A 14,505-nucleotide genomic window follows, 5' to 3' on the forward strand; every position below is an offset into this window, starting at 1 on the left:
GAAAACTTGTCCTAACTTTTCGATAAGCTTAATATTTCAAGGTTCCGACAACATAACAGTTCAAGTACATTGAAGGTGAAGAGCTAATATGTTTTAAAATGAATATGGATAATTTTCAAAAGATAATAAACTGCATCTAAAATAGTTCTACATTTGGAAAGTGGAGACTTTTGAAGACTGTAGATTCTGTGTATGACAACAAAATGGAGAGAATTGTAGAAGTTATCCAGAGAATTCAGGGAGAATCAAACTTCATGAAGAAAGAATAGACGGGAGACTTTTCTTAAGAATGTGATTTGACAGTGTTATGACTCAGCAGTTGTTATTTCTGCAAGTGAGCAGGAAAATCATGCTAGCAGGTAAAACACATGAAATAACAGATGCTAAATACATCTAATTTTGATTTGATGTTTATACTTTTTGAAGTCAGGAACCAGTCTCGGTGGCATTCAATACAGCAGACCCTTCACCTTTCCCCTTCTCCTCCCCTCAACTCTTTGCTTTCTTGGTTTTCCTTCTGTCTCTTTGCCAATTCCTCTTCGGACTCTTTTGCAGACGCCTCTCTCTCTCTTTGACCTCTAACTGTTGACCTCTCATTCAGTCCTAAACCCTCTTTCCTTTTCTCTTATCCCCCTCTCTCTCTTTTCAGTTTCCATGGCTTTAAATTCTATCTCTATGCCTCAAATACCAAATTTACATCCTAAAACCTGTCCTCTGAGTCCTGGTTTACAGATACTTGTCAGCCTCCTCGTTCAGATGTCTGTCAGCATCTCAAATGCAACAAATCAGTTTAAAACTACACTCTCGATGTGACCCACCACCCATGTCTCCCCAATCTTCTCCACTTCAGCAACTAGCACCACATGCACCCAGTCTAGCTGCTTGATATCAACACACTTCCTCTGTCATTTCATTGAAAAAGCATGTCAAATCCTTTCACTGGGCTTCATTTGCACCACTGTCACCATAGTCTAAGTCACCATCTCACATAGACTATTTTGTTGGCTTCTCTGCTGGCTACTGACACTCATGTCTCCTCCAACCAGTTTTTTCTCCAACGAGTTTTTCCCACAACAACAAAAAGTAATCGTTATATGTCATTAATTATTATCAGCTGCCTTTCCTTAGAATTAACAAGCAGATTCTGTAGCTACTGTAAAATAGCTACTCTGGGTTGCCACAAGTCTGACCTGGCCTATGAACATGTCACTTTTCTATTAAAAAGCTGTCAGTGGCTTCCTATTACATAAGAATAAAATATAAACTCCTGACAATGGTGTTATATACCGAATGTTTGTATCCCCCCGAAATTCATATACTGAAATCCTAACCCCTAACATGATGGTGTTAGGAGGTGGGGACTTTGGGAGGTAATTAGGTCATGAGGTTGGAATCCTCATGAATGGGATTAGAGCCCCTCTGAAAGAGACCCCAAAAGCTTCCTCACCCCCTTCTGCCATGTGAAGACACAGCAAGAAGATGGCCATTTGTCATTCAAGAAGCTGACCCTCACCAGACACTAAACCTTCTGGCACCTTGATCTTGGTCTTCCCAGCCTCCAGAACCATGAGAAATAAATGCTTGTTGTTTAAGCCACTCAGTCCATGGTATTCTGTTATAGCAGCCCAAATGGACTAAGACAAATGGTCTACAAAGACCCCACGTGATCTAGCCCTTGCCTATCTGACGAAATTCATCTCCTGCCCATCCACATTTTTCACTTTCCTCCACCCACACTGACCTTTCAACCCCACGGATGTTGTGTTTTTTCCAGTCTCAGAGACTTTACACATGCTGTTCCTTTACTGAGAATACCCTGTCCCCTACTTTTTTTTTTTTTTTTAATAAATTTATTTATTTATTTATTTAGTTTTGGCTGTGTTGGGTCTTCGTTTCTGTGCGAGGGCTTTCTCTAGTTGCGGCAAGTGGGGACCACTCTTCATCGCGGTGCGTGGGCCTCTCACTATTGCGGCCTCTCTCGTTGCGGAGCACAGGCTCCAGACGCGCAGGCTCAGTAATTGTGGCTCACGGGCCCAGTTGCTCCATGGCATGTGGGATCTTCCCAGACCAGGGCTCGAACCCATGTCCCCTGCATTGGCAGGCAGATTCTCAACCACTGCGCCACCAGGGAAGCCCCCCCTACTTTTTATGTAACTGACACTTTCAATTCTCAGCTTAGATGGCACTCCCTCAGAGGTCTTCCCTGCCTACCAGTCCTGAGTAAGCCCTTCTCTACAATGTACCGTGTATCACTCTACCCTCTTTGTTTCTTTCAAAGCACTGATCATAATTTGTATTTTATATTTTTTTATTTACTTGTGTATTGACAACCTCTTCTACTACACTGCTAATACCCTAAGGACAGGGATTATATTTGTTTTATTATCTAAAGAGCTTAGTACAGTAACTGTCACATCCTAGGCCTTCAATAAATATTTGTAGAATGAGTGAAGAGTAAATCAGTGAGCTGAGGGCAATTACAGAGATAATGTTTTCTATAAAAATTTTTGGTGAGTGAGCAAAACTAGTCAGCTGCTCAGTATCTGAAAACTCAGTGGCGGATGGCTGTAGTTTGCTACCTGAAAACTTGATATATAGTTTCGACAGCGATCTTTCCATGTCTGGAGAACATTAAAAGTTTTGGAAAGTAGCCTTTCAAAATGTCAAGTGCCTATTGTATTGAGGTTTTTAATGTTTTCAGATGATTTAAGCTAATTTGCATTCTCATAATTTATTCCCCAAACACTTGCATGGCCTGAAAGAGTAGAGTCAAGCCCAACAAATGAAGACAGGGACAGCACACAGAGACTGAAGTGGACCGTCTGTGCCAGTCTCAGATTTCCCTGATAGGAGATGCAGAAACACCACGGCCAGGTGACTCTGGAGTATAATTACTCACCAGTGTGGGTTCAGACCAAGTGGCTTGAACTCTGAGAATATGCGATTCAATGACTCTCAACATAGTCAACGAGTTGATATAGCTCCTTGGATTTCTACGCTATTTTCTCTCTTTCAATACAGTTTTTCCTTGAGTTTTAAATATTGTTTCTGTAGTTATCTAATAATTACCTATGCAAGGATGATGTAAAATCCTTGGCAATTCCAAAAAAATGTTTTGCAACCTGCCAGGGAATAGCCTCTGCCCTGCTGATTCCACTGAGTGACATTTCAAAGCTGATTACTTAGTCCTATTCAGACAGATATCCCACTGCAATCAACATCCTTCTTGTGTTTACCTCAATAGGGATTTTGCCTTAATAAGAAATATAGAATTGGGTTCTTAGTGATAATTATGATAATAATTTTCAAAGGACAAGTCTTTCCCTTAATAAATAATCCTTCTCTAAGAGCAAGCATCCTTGAATCTTATCTCTGCTGTTTTTCAAATGAACACTCTTAAAAATCAATTTTGATACTTGAGACTTATGCAAGGATAAGTGGAACTCAGAAATGACAGATTCTGTTTTCATGTGGCTATAGATGTTTTTCTAATGCCAACAGTAGGGGAAAAATAAATAAATTTGTTTATTAAGGTCCTCTTTAATCTTCCATTGCCAAAGATAACCTCAGATTCATATTAAATAAATATTCCACCATTGTCCTAAATTAATTAATTAAAATCAACAGAGGCTGCCATATCAGCATATTGTTATCATTGGAGTTTAATACAAGGCAGGCAATGTTTGGATGGCTTGAGGCTATTTAGCACCTCCTATTTCCATCCATTATCCCCATCCACCTCCAATAATATTTAATTAAGTAAAAAGAGAGCATTTGTTAGTGTTTAATTCCTCAGCCCTCCCTTAAATTCACACTGCTGCCTCTAAGCTGTTCATATGTGGGAATTCTGGACCCATCAGTGAAGACAGCAATATAGTAAGTTAGCTAAGACTATGTAAATGTTCTGAAGGAATATATGTAAAGTAAAATACGTGGCCAGGAGGCAGTGGGAGTCTGTACAGGATTCTCATGACACTGTCTCTGCACCATCACAGTTCAAGGCAGTTGCCTGCATTTCATTGTCACAATGGTGAGAACACTGAACAAAGAGTTGAGCAAGCAGGAATCGAATTCAGTCATTCCACTAGTAGCTGTGGATCCTTACCCAAGACTTCAATTTCCTCATTTTAAAATTGAATGTATTGGATTTCTGCTCCTGGGAACATAGAGTAAACATCATTTCCCTGTTTGTCATATAAAATAAAACTTTAAAACCCTGAACATTTTATATAAAACACATAGGAAGTCACTGAAAGGTGGAGAGAAGAAGGCAGACAAACAAGAGACTTTGGGACATGAGACAAAACATGGTGGTGGGTTCTCTAAGTTTTCTTTTAACATCATATATCCAGACTTGGAGCTGAAGAAGCCAACAATATGGGAATGCCAATGGAGGCAAGGAAAAAGCCACAACAAAACCTGCTTTCTCTAGCCAAGCAATAAAAAAAGGGCAACCCAACAAGACAGAAAACAATAAAAGCCAAGCACCCTAGAAAAGTCTGTGGCCCTACTCCACCCAAGCTGGCAAAGACTGAGTGGAGTGAGGAGCTGGGACTTCCACTCACACACACTATAGCAAAGTGCCCCAACACCCCTACTAAGGTGATGTCTGAGAAGACCAAGCAGGAAGATGGAATATTTACCTCTGCTGACCAGTAATGAGCCCCCTCTCTTACACAATATCCCTGGAGACCATGTGAGAGTCTGTAGTTCCACCCCGATCCAGCAATAATTAGGCACTCCTCCTCCTCCCTGTTAGGGCAGTGTCAGAAGAAGTCTAAGGAAGTGTGAGGACTTTCACCATCAACCAGCAGTAACAAGGCCATCTCCACTGTGGTATCAATGGAGATCGCAGCTGAGCTGAAAGTCCCACTCATCCAGTGAAATGAGGATCCCTCTGACCAGGTGTCAACTGAGCCTGGATGGCCACAGAGGCCACCTCTATCTGGCATTAACAAGGAGGTGCCCTCCTCTTTCCCCAAAAGGACAAGTGTCAGAGAAAGAGAGTTAGAATAAAAGGAATAAATAAGATCCAGAGTCTTATAACAAAACACAAAAATATTCAGTTTTCCATTGAAAATTACTTATCATACCCAGAACAAGGAAGATCTTAAAATGAATTTTAAAAGACTATCAATAAATGTCAATGCTGAAATGGCAGAGATGTTAGAACTATCTGACAAAGATTTTAAAGTAGCCATCGAAAAATGCTTCAGTGAATGATTACAAACACTCTTGAAACTTTTGAAAAATAGAAAGTCTCAGCAAAGAACTAGAAGATATAAAAAAGAACCAAATGGAAATTTTAGAACTGCAAAATACAATCACTGAAATAAAGTGGAAAAAACAGCAGAAAAGAGATGACAGAGTAAAGAATCAATGAACTGGAAGATAGAACAATAAAAAATTACCCAATTTGAACAAACAGAGAGGAAATAAGCTAAAAAAATAAAATGAACAGAGCCTCAGATACCTGGGGGACAATAACAAAAGATCTAACATTTGAGTCATCCAAGTCCTGGAACAGAGAAGAAAATGATGAGATTAAAAAAGTACTCAAAGGAATAATGATTGGAAACTGCCTAAATTTGGCAAGAGACACAAAACTACAGATTGAAGAAACTGGGTAAAGCCCAAACAGGAAAAACTCTATGAAATCCATGACAAGACACATCATCATTAAACTTCTAAAAGCTAAAGACAAAGACAAAATCCTGAAAGCAGCCAGATAAAATAGCACATTATCAATGAGGGAAAATAATTCAATGACAGTGGATTGCTCATCAGAAATCATGAAGGTCAGAGGAAAGTGGAAATCAAAAAATACAATGAACAGAATGAAAAGGAAAACACAACATAAAAGTTTTATGTGACACTCCTAAAGCAATGCTGAAAGGGAAATTTATAACACTAAAATCTCTGTTAATAAAGAAGAACATTCTCAAATCAGTAATTTAACATCCCACCTCAAGAACCTGGAATAAAGAGAGCAAAATAAATCCGAAGCAAGCAGAAGGAAATAAATAATAAAGAACATAAGTTGGTGAAATTCAAAACAGAAAAACAATAGAGAAAATCAATGGAACAAAGAGCTGGTTCTTTGGAAAGATCAATAACATTGATGAACCTTTATTATGACTGAGACAGAGAAAGACAAATGCTGTGTGATATCACTTATATGTAGAATAACAAACTAGTGAATATAACAAAAAAGAAACCGACTCACAGATATAGAAAACAAATTGGTGGTTACCAGTGGGGAGAGGGTAGGGGGAGGGGAAAGATAGGTGTAAGGGATTAAGAGGTGCAAACTACTATGTATAAAATAAACAAGCTACAAGGGTATATTGTACAGCACAGGGAATATAGCTAATGTTTTATAATAACTATAAATGGAGTATAACCTTTAAAAATTGTGAATTACTATGTTGTACACCTGAAACATATAATATTGTAAATCAACTACACCTCAATAAAAAAAAGAGAAAAGAAAAATAAATAAATAAATAAACATTTACCACCCCCACCCTGAAAAATAGTTCACCCTTGAACAACATGGGTTTGAAGTGTGCAGGTCCACTTATGCATGGAATTGTTTCAATTGTAAATACTACAGTACTACACAATACACAACAGGTTGAATATGCTGATGTGGAATCATGGATATGGAGGGCCAACTATAGGTTATATATGGACTTTTGACTGCATGGAGAGTTGGTGCTCCTAACCCCCATGCTGTTCACAGGTCAACTGTACTAAAAACAACTCTACACAAATAAATTTGACAACTTAGAGAAATGGACAGATTCCTCAAAAAACACAGATTACTACAAGTCATCCAATATGAAATAGATAATGTGAATAGCCCTAAAGCTATTAAGGATATTGAATTCATAATTTTTTAAATTACCAAAAAAGAACTCTGATCTTAGATGATTCTACTGGAGAATTCTACCAAATGCTTAAAAAAAAATTATCACCAATTCTACACACAAGCTCCTCCAGAAAATAGAATAGCAAAGGATAGCTCCCAATTCATTTTATGAGCTAGTATTACTCTGATACCAAAGCCAGACAAAGACAGTAAAAAACAAGAAAACTGTACAACAGTACAACAATATGCCTCATGAATATTGATGCAAAGTCTTTAACAAAATATTGGCAAATAGAATTCAGCAATATATTTTTTAAAAAAAGAATTATATACCATGAGCAAGTGAGATTTATTCCATGGATGCAAGACAGTTCCAATATTTGAAAACCATTCAATGTAATCAATTTGACATAATCTACTATATTAAAAAAAGAAGAAAAAATAACATGATCAAATCAATCAATGCAGAGCAACCATTCAAAAAACTTCATGAAAAATAAGAATAAGGGGGAATTTACACAACTTGATAAAGAACATCTACAAAAAAAACCCTACAGCTAACATTATGCTTAATGATACATGGCAAGGATATCTGTTTTCACCAAAGTTATTCAACATAGTGCTGTAATTTCTAGCCAGTTCAATAAGGCAGGGAAAGGAAATAAAAGACATACAGATCAGAAAAGAAGAAATAGAACTGTCCCTATGACAGAAGACACAATTGCCTTTGTAGAAAATTTCAAATTCTACCAAAAAATCTCATAGAACAGATAGGTGAATGCAGCAATGTGGTAAGATACAAGATCTACATACAAAACTTGATTTTTTTTAATATACTAGCAATGAACATATGAATACTGAAAAACACAATACTTGTACAATAGCTTTAAAAAATCCTTATGTGTAAATCTAACAAGACATGCATAGGATTTGTATGCTAAAACTACACAATGCTGATATAAGACATTAAGGATTTAAGTAAGTCGATAGAAATACAGTGTTCAAAATCAAAAAAAAGAAAAAGAAAAGACCAGGTACATAATAGAATCTATCTTATTAACATCCATGAACAGTAGTTTGACTCCTATAAGATAATTGCATAAAAAAAAGAGGGACTTCCCTTGTGGTCCAGTGGCTAAGACTTCACCTTCCAATGCAGAGGGTGTGGGTTCAATCCCTGGTGGGGAGCTAAGATCCCACATGCCTCGTGGCCAAAAAACCAAAACATAAAACAGAAGCAATATTGTAACAAATTCAATAAAGACTTTAAAAATGGTCCACATCAAAAAAAAATTCTTAAAAAAAAAAAAAAGGACAAGGAATACAGTGTTCATGGATTAGAAGAGTCAACATAGTAAAGATATCAATTTTCTCTAAAGTGATATACAGGTTTGACACAACTCCTATAAAAATTCTAACAAGATTTTTTGTGAGGAGATATATATATGTGTGTATATATGTATATACACACACACATGTATATATCTCCTAAATTTTATATGGAAAGGCAGAGGAACTAGAATAGCTAAAACATTTTTGAAAAAAGAAGAATAAAGTTGGAGGAATCAGTCTACTCGGTTTCAAGATGTATTACATAGCTACATCAATCAAGACTTTGTGGTATTGATGGAGGCATAGACAAACAGAATAGAGAGCCCAGAAATAGATCCACAAAAATATGTCCTATAGATTTTTGACAAAGGTGCAAACGTAACACAATGGGAGACAAAGTCCATTCAACAAATAGTGCTAAGGAAAGTGGACATCATCTGTAGAAAAAAAAAAAAAAGACCCTTGACCTAAGTATCACACCTTGTTCAAAAACATTAACTCAAAAGGTATAACAGACAAATTTAAAGCTATAAAACTTTTAAGGAAAAAACTGAAAAATCTTGGATAACTAAGACTAAGCATAGACTTCTTTGAGTTGATGACAAAATCATGATCCATAAAAGGAAAAATCGATACATTAGGCTTCATCAAGGTTTTTAAATGTTTGCTTTGTGAAAGACCCTGTTAAGAAGATGAAAGGACAAATTACAGCCTGGCAGAAAATATTTTCAAATCACATATTCAACAGAGGGTTAGTATCTAGAATATATAAAGCACTCTCAAAACCAAACAGCAAAAATCCTATTAGAAAATTGACAAAAGACATGGAGAGACATTTCACCAAAAAGGATATAATGTGGCAAATAAACACATGAAGAGATGTTCAACCTCATCTGCCATTAGGGAAATGCAAATTAAATCACAATTAGATATCACTATATACCTATCAGAATCCCTAAAATAAAGAATAGTGATAACACCAAATGCTGGTGAAGATATGGAGAAACTGAGTCACTCATATATTACTAGTGGGAATGTAAAATGGTACAGTCACTGTGGAAAACAGCTTAGCAGTTTCTTAATAAAGTAAAATAAACATGCAACTACCATATGTTCTCTAGTGGAGAACAGATTAGTGGTTGGCAGACGTTAAGGAGGGGGTGATAGTGGAGGGGAGGAGCGGTGAACCTATACAAAAGCAACATGTAGAATACTTGTGGCAATAGAAGGGTTCAGCATCTTAGTATTTTGATCATGACATTGCATTATATTTTTTTTTTAAACATCTTTATTGAAGTATAATTGCTTTACAATGGTGTGTTAGTTTCTGCTTTATAACAAAGTGAATCAGTTATACATAAACATATGTTCCCATATCTCTTCCCTCTTGCATCTCCCTCCCATTTATAAGATGTTACAATGGGGAGAAACTGGATAAAGGGTAGACAGGATTTCTCTGCATTTTTTCTTACAATGTGAATTTACATTTATTCTGCATGTGAATAAACTGCATGTGAATTTACAATTATTTCAAAATAAAAAGTTTAATTTAAAAAAAGAAGGTATCAGCTGGGTAGTTTCTCATATAACTTCTCCTGAGAGACTGTCTCTCAGTTATCATTTTAGTTGAACGACTGTAAATATACAGAAGTGTAAACATAAGACACAAAGCTAATTTAAGCTAATACATTTTTGGCATTTATGATTGAAGTAGAAATAGGTCACTAAGTTGAAAATTAATAGACTATATTCAGAATGGTAAATTCTTGCATATTTGTCTCAGGTTGAGAATAGCAAATATAGGGTCAGCTTGTGAAATACTATTTGGAATAACTCAAAAAATCTCATGTTCATTTCATATAGTCCTGCAAAAAGCCTGTAGAAAAAAATTCTATCACAGGCATGTGGCCTAGGGTTAGACTAAGAAAGAGTGAAATGACAATTTCCCATTCTCCACATAATGTCATTCTAAAGAAACACAAGGTTATATAAATACTGTATTAATGTGGCAAAAGCAAAGAGAAAACAAACTCTATACATCAAAACAATATAAAAATAAAACAAAAAACAACGACTTATTTCCACAGTATAGCTTTCCCTAAACATAATTCATCCACTCCTGACTGCACTCTTCTTTTTCATTAGCCCAGTTTGACTAGAGGGACTGAGGACCGAGGAGCTCCCGGTGCTCTGTCTGGTGCTGAACTGAGGTCAAGAATCGGCACTCAGGGTCAAGATTAATAGATAGAAAGTCAGGCAGGCAGTCTAACTGGTTTCAGTCCCAGGGCCCAAAATGAGAGGCCAAGTCCAGATGTGAGGCAGCAGGTAAGAAACCAGGGGGAGCAGAAATTCCATCCAGAGCAGAAGAAGCCTGGAGAGACTCTCCACGTCATCAGGGCAAAACCGAAGACACGTTTACAGGGTGCCTGCGCTTTCACTACAAGTGAGAGAACTGCTAAAGGTTCAGGTCAGTTCAGACACATTTATGCGACAGCTATTTACTAAGAACCTCCCTGTGTGCTGGGCTTTGTGCTAAGTATTGAGGGAGCAAAGGCCATTAAGTGCTTACCGTTCAGTCGAAGAGGGGGATAAGGTAGCAATGACCAGGACCTGTGAAAAGATGGAGTAAGCACTGGGTGAGGTGGGTGCCCCCAAAGAGGCATTTCTGTTGATCTGTGGGTTTGTGATGGTAGAGGGATGGAGAGGGGGGCAGGCCAGAGAAACTGTTCCTGAGATCATACCACCTGAACTGGGTCTTGAAAGGACAAATGTGAAGGAGAGAAGGATTGGGAAAGAAATTTCAGGCAGAGGAAAGGAGAAGGAAGCTATGTGAGACACTGAGGCTTGAAAAACTATGATGCCTCAAGAAATTTCATTTCTGAAGAAATCGACCACGTTGGGGACTTGGGGGACACTAGACAGAGACCCTGATGAGGGTGAGGCACAGAACCGAAAGCAAGGGCATTAAACTGGACAAAGAAAGGTGGATTTTCCAGCCCTACTCTTCATGCAGAATGCCAGCCTCCAGGCTCTTTCGCCCGAGGCGGAGGTTCATTCAAACCTTAACCATGTATGATTCTCTAGGGGATCTTGCTGAAATGCAGACTCTGATGCAGTAGATTTGAGGAGGGGCCTGAGATGCTGCATTTCTAACAGGCTCCTGGGATGATGCTGATTCTGCTAGCCCATAAACCGCACTATGAGCAGCAGGGGTTTAGAGTGCACTAGTCTCCAGAGTGGACATGAAAATGTTCCACTGGAGTGAGGGAAGGAAATGTTAAGACATATCTATAGTCTTTATCAAAACAGTAGGAAATTAGGAGAAGGCTGCGGTGGCGGCGGCTCTGGAGGCCACAGTCGCGGTCCTGGCTTTGGCCCCAGCAGCACCATGGTGCTCGTGCATCAGGAGCTCGTGCTCCGGGCCGCCCTCCTGGCCACGGTCTCGGGCTACTTCATCAGCCTCGATGCGCATGCAGAGGAGTGCTTCTTCAAACGGGTCACCTCGGGCACCAAGATGGGCCTCATCTTCGAGGTAGCCGAGGGCGGCTTCCTGGACATCAACATGGAGGCTACAGGGCCTGAAAATAAAGGAATTTATAAGGCAGACAGGGAGTCCAGTGGGAAATACACATTTGCTGCTCACATGGATGGAACATATAAGTTTTGTTTTAGCAATAGGGTGTCCACCGTGACTCCAAAGATAGTGATGTACGCCATTGATAATGGGGAGGCCCCCTAAGGACAAGACATGGAAACAGAAGCTCACCAGAACAAGCTAGAAGAAATGATTAATGAGCTGCTCGCAGTGGCAATGACGGCTGTAAAGCATGAACAGGACAACAGGGGAGTTCAGGAGAGAATACACAGAGCAATCAATGACAACACAAACAGCAGAGTGGTCCTTTGGTCCTTCTTTGAAGCTCTTGTTCTAGTTGCCATGACATTGGGACAGATCTACTACCTGAAGAGATTTTTTTACAGTCCAGAGGATTGTTTAAAAAGCCTTTTCCTGGGCTTCCCTGGTGGCGCAGTGGTTGAGAATCTGCCTGCCAATGCAGGGGACATGGGTTCGAGCCCTGGTCTGGGAAGATCCCACATGCCGCAGAGCATCTGGGCCCGTGAGCCACGGCTACTGAGCCTGCGCGTCTGGAGCCTGTGCTCTGCAACAAGAGAGGCCACAATAGTGAGAGGCCCGCGCACCGCGATGAAGAGTGGCCCCCGCTTGCCGCAACTGGACAAAGCCCTCGCACAGAAACGAAGACCCAACACAGACAAAAATAAATAAATAAACAAATAAATAAATATTTAAAAATAAAAAAAAAAGCCTTTTCCTGATGATCCCAAACTCATAATTCACTGTTCACCAAACATCTTGGTCATAATAACGTCATTAGTTTCTACATTTTTATTTTCTGAACTGTACATTCACAGCTTCTGTTTCTTTGTGATTAACAGATATTGGGGGAAAACACTTTTTTAGGAAAGTTATAGTGAAATTTGACATGTGATTGGCATGATTTCATATTTGAATTCTGCCTTCATTATACAGGTCCTTCCAGAACTCAAGCACTGTAAGTGGAATATAGGTGTATAGTCCTTATTATACCTTCTTTCCTTTTGTTTTCATCATAAAATGCAGTTTGTTCAGGATAGTACTTTACTAAAATAACTGCATTCTTGGAATCCCTTATCCTGCAGTTCAAGTCATTAAAGATTCATTTTGTTGAGTCCTTATGAGAAACAACAATCTGAATCTTGACATTTTCTATTCAGCCTAATGGCAGAGCTCTGTGACTAGAATATGCTACCAGGTTGGTACTTTTACACCTTGTCTATCTTGTTTTTGCTTTAAAGATAACCAACAACCTTTTTCCCCTTATAGTTTTACTTTGAACCCTAGAACTCAATCACCTCCACTTAAAATTGTTGACACAAGCAGCTAATAACCATTTTTTTGGTTTCTGCCTAACCTTGTAAGAAGTCTCTATTAAAGCCAATTCTCTGGGTGTTTCAGTGAACGATAGTTCTTTTTCTTTCTATGCTGGCATATCCACTTTCTCTACTCTTGGCACATAGGAGGTATGCATTCAAGTAACTGGAAAAATCTGGATTTCTGATGCCAAAGGGTTAAAAGCCTCTTGGATTTCTTTGCAGTGATATACAGCCACTGTTTTATTTTTGATCAGTGGCATTTTGGCCACTGTTTAATTAGAGTACTGAACATTACTGTCAGTATTAGGGTTTTTGTTTTTGTTTTTCTTGGGTCTTTTCTTTTATGGCACATGTAAATTTTGTTTTGTATAAAATAAAATGACTTTCTCTTGGCATCTGATGATGGGTTTAAAATTAAAGGAGCATCTGGTTTTGGTGTGGATTTGGTTTGGTGTGGATTTGGTTTGGTGTGGATCCAGGATTATGTTGTAACTGACTTATGTTAGTTACTCGTACATTTTTTTTTTTTATCTTTGCAAGGGGAAAACTACAAGTAACGAGTTTTATATAACTAATTTAAATTTATTAAAAGTTTTTATGTTCAGGATAAGCAATTTTTCAACCTTGGGTGAAAATACTTGCAACAGTTTAAGGTGACTGTGTTTTACCTTAGGACAACTGTTGCATGCCAATTTGTGTGTATGTGTGTGTGAAAACACTTCAAAACTGAGTTAAAAGATATAAATTTAAAATTGGTTGTGTATCTAATCTGCCCGAAGTTCAGTAAATAAACAATTATTTTTAAAAACAAAAAACAACAACAAGAACAAAAGTAGGAAATTAAATGTTGTACAGTAATATACAGATCAAATCTGGTACCTTCACTCACTCTGTGTGCTGGACAATGGCATGTGTAATATGTAAGAAATCCTGTGGTGGGGTGGACATTCTGTAACTTGGAGGAATTGACAATGGCACCTTTTCTCCTATGTCAAATTTCAACTTATAGTCATATACTGCAATTGTATTACTCAGTGGATTTCTGGATTATATTACCTAATGTTAACTGAGCTTCATAAAATGGACAAGTGGCCTAAAAGGATTCCTACACACAAACTACTGATCAAGAATTACACTAGGAATATAAATACAGGTGAACAATCAAGTGGCAGTGATAATGTTTCTACTATTCCTGGAATGAGGTCTTGGTAGCTACACAGTAACATCAAAATAATGATTCCAAGATCTGACTCCAAGTTTGTTAAAAATAAATCTAAATTATGAATAAGACTATTTGCACTATGTGTTTACATGTACAAGTATTAACAATTAACCCCACTATGACTGTATCTTGTTCCTTGGGATAT

General features: G+C 38.1%; 1 pseudogene across 1 annotated transcript; it reads left to right on the forward strand.

Annotated features, from left to right (window-relative positions):
* Nucleotides 1–2,149: 2,149 nt before the first annotated feature.
* Nucleotides 2,150–14,272, forward strand: LOC309621435 (transmembrane emp24 domain-containing protein 2 pseudogene; annotated as a pseudogene). The gene has a single exon. The product of its transcript is annotated as a transmembrane emp24 domain-containing protein 2 pseudogene (transcript).
* Nucleotides 14,273–14,505: the final 233 nt, after the last annotated feature.

The sequence above is a fragment of the Balaenoptera borealis genome, assembly GCF_965194805.1.
Source record: "Balaenoptera borealis genome assembly, contig: HAP1_SCAFFOLD_436, whole genome shotgun sequence".
Classification (NCBI taxonomy): Eukaryota; Metazoa; Chordata; class Mammalia; order Artiodactyla; family Balaenopteridae; genus Balaenoptera; species Balaenoptera borealis.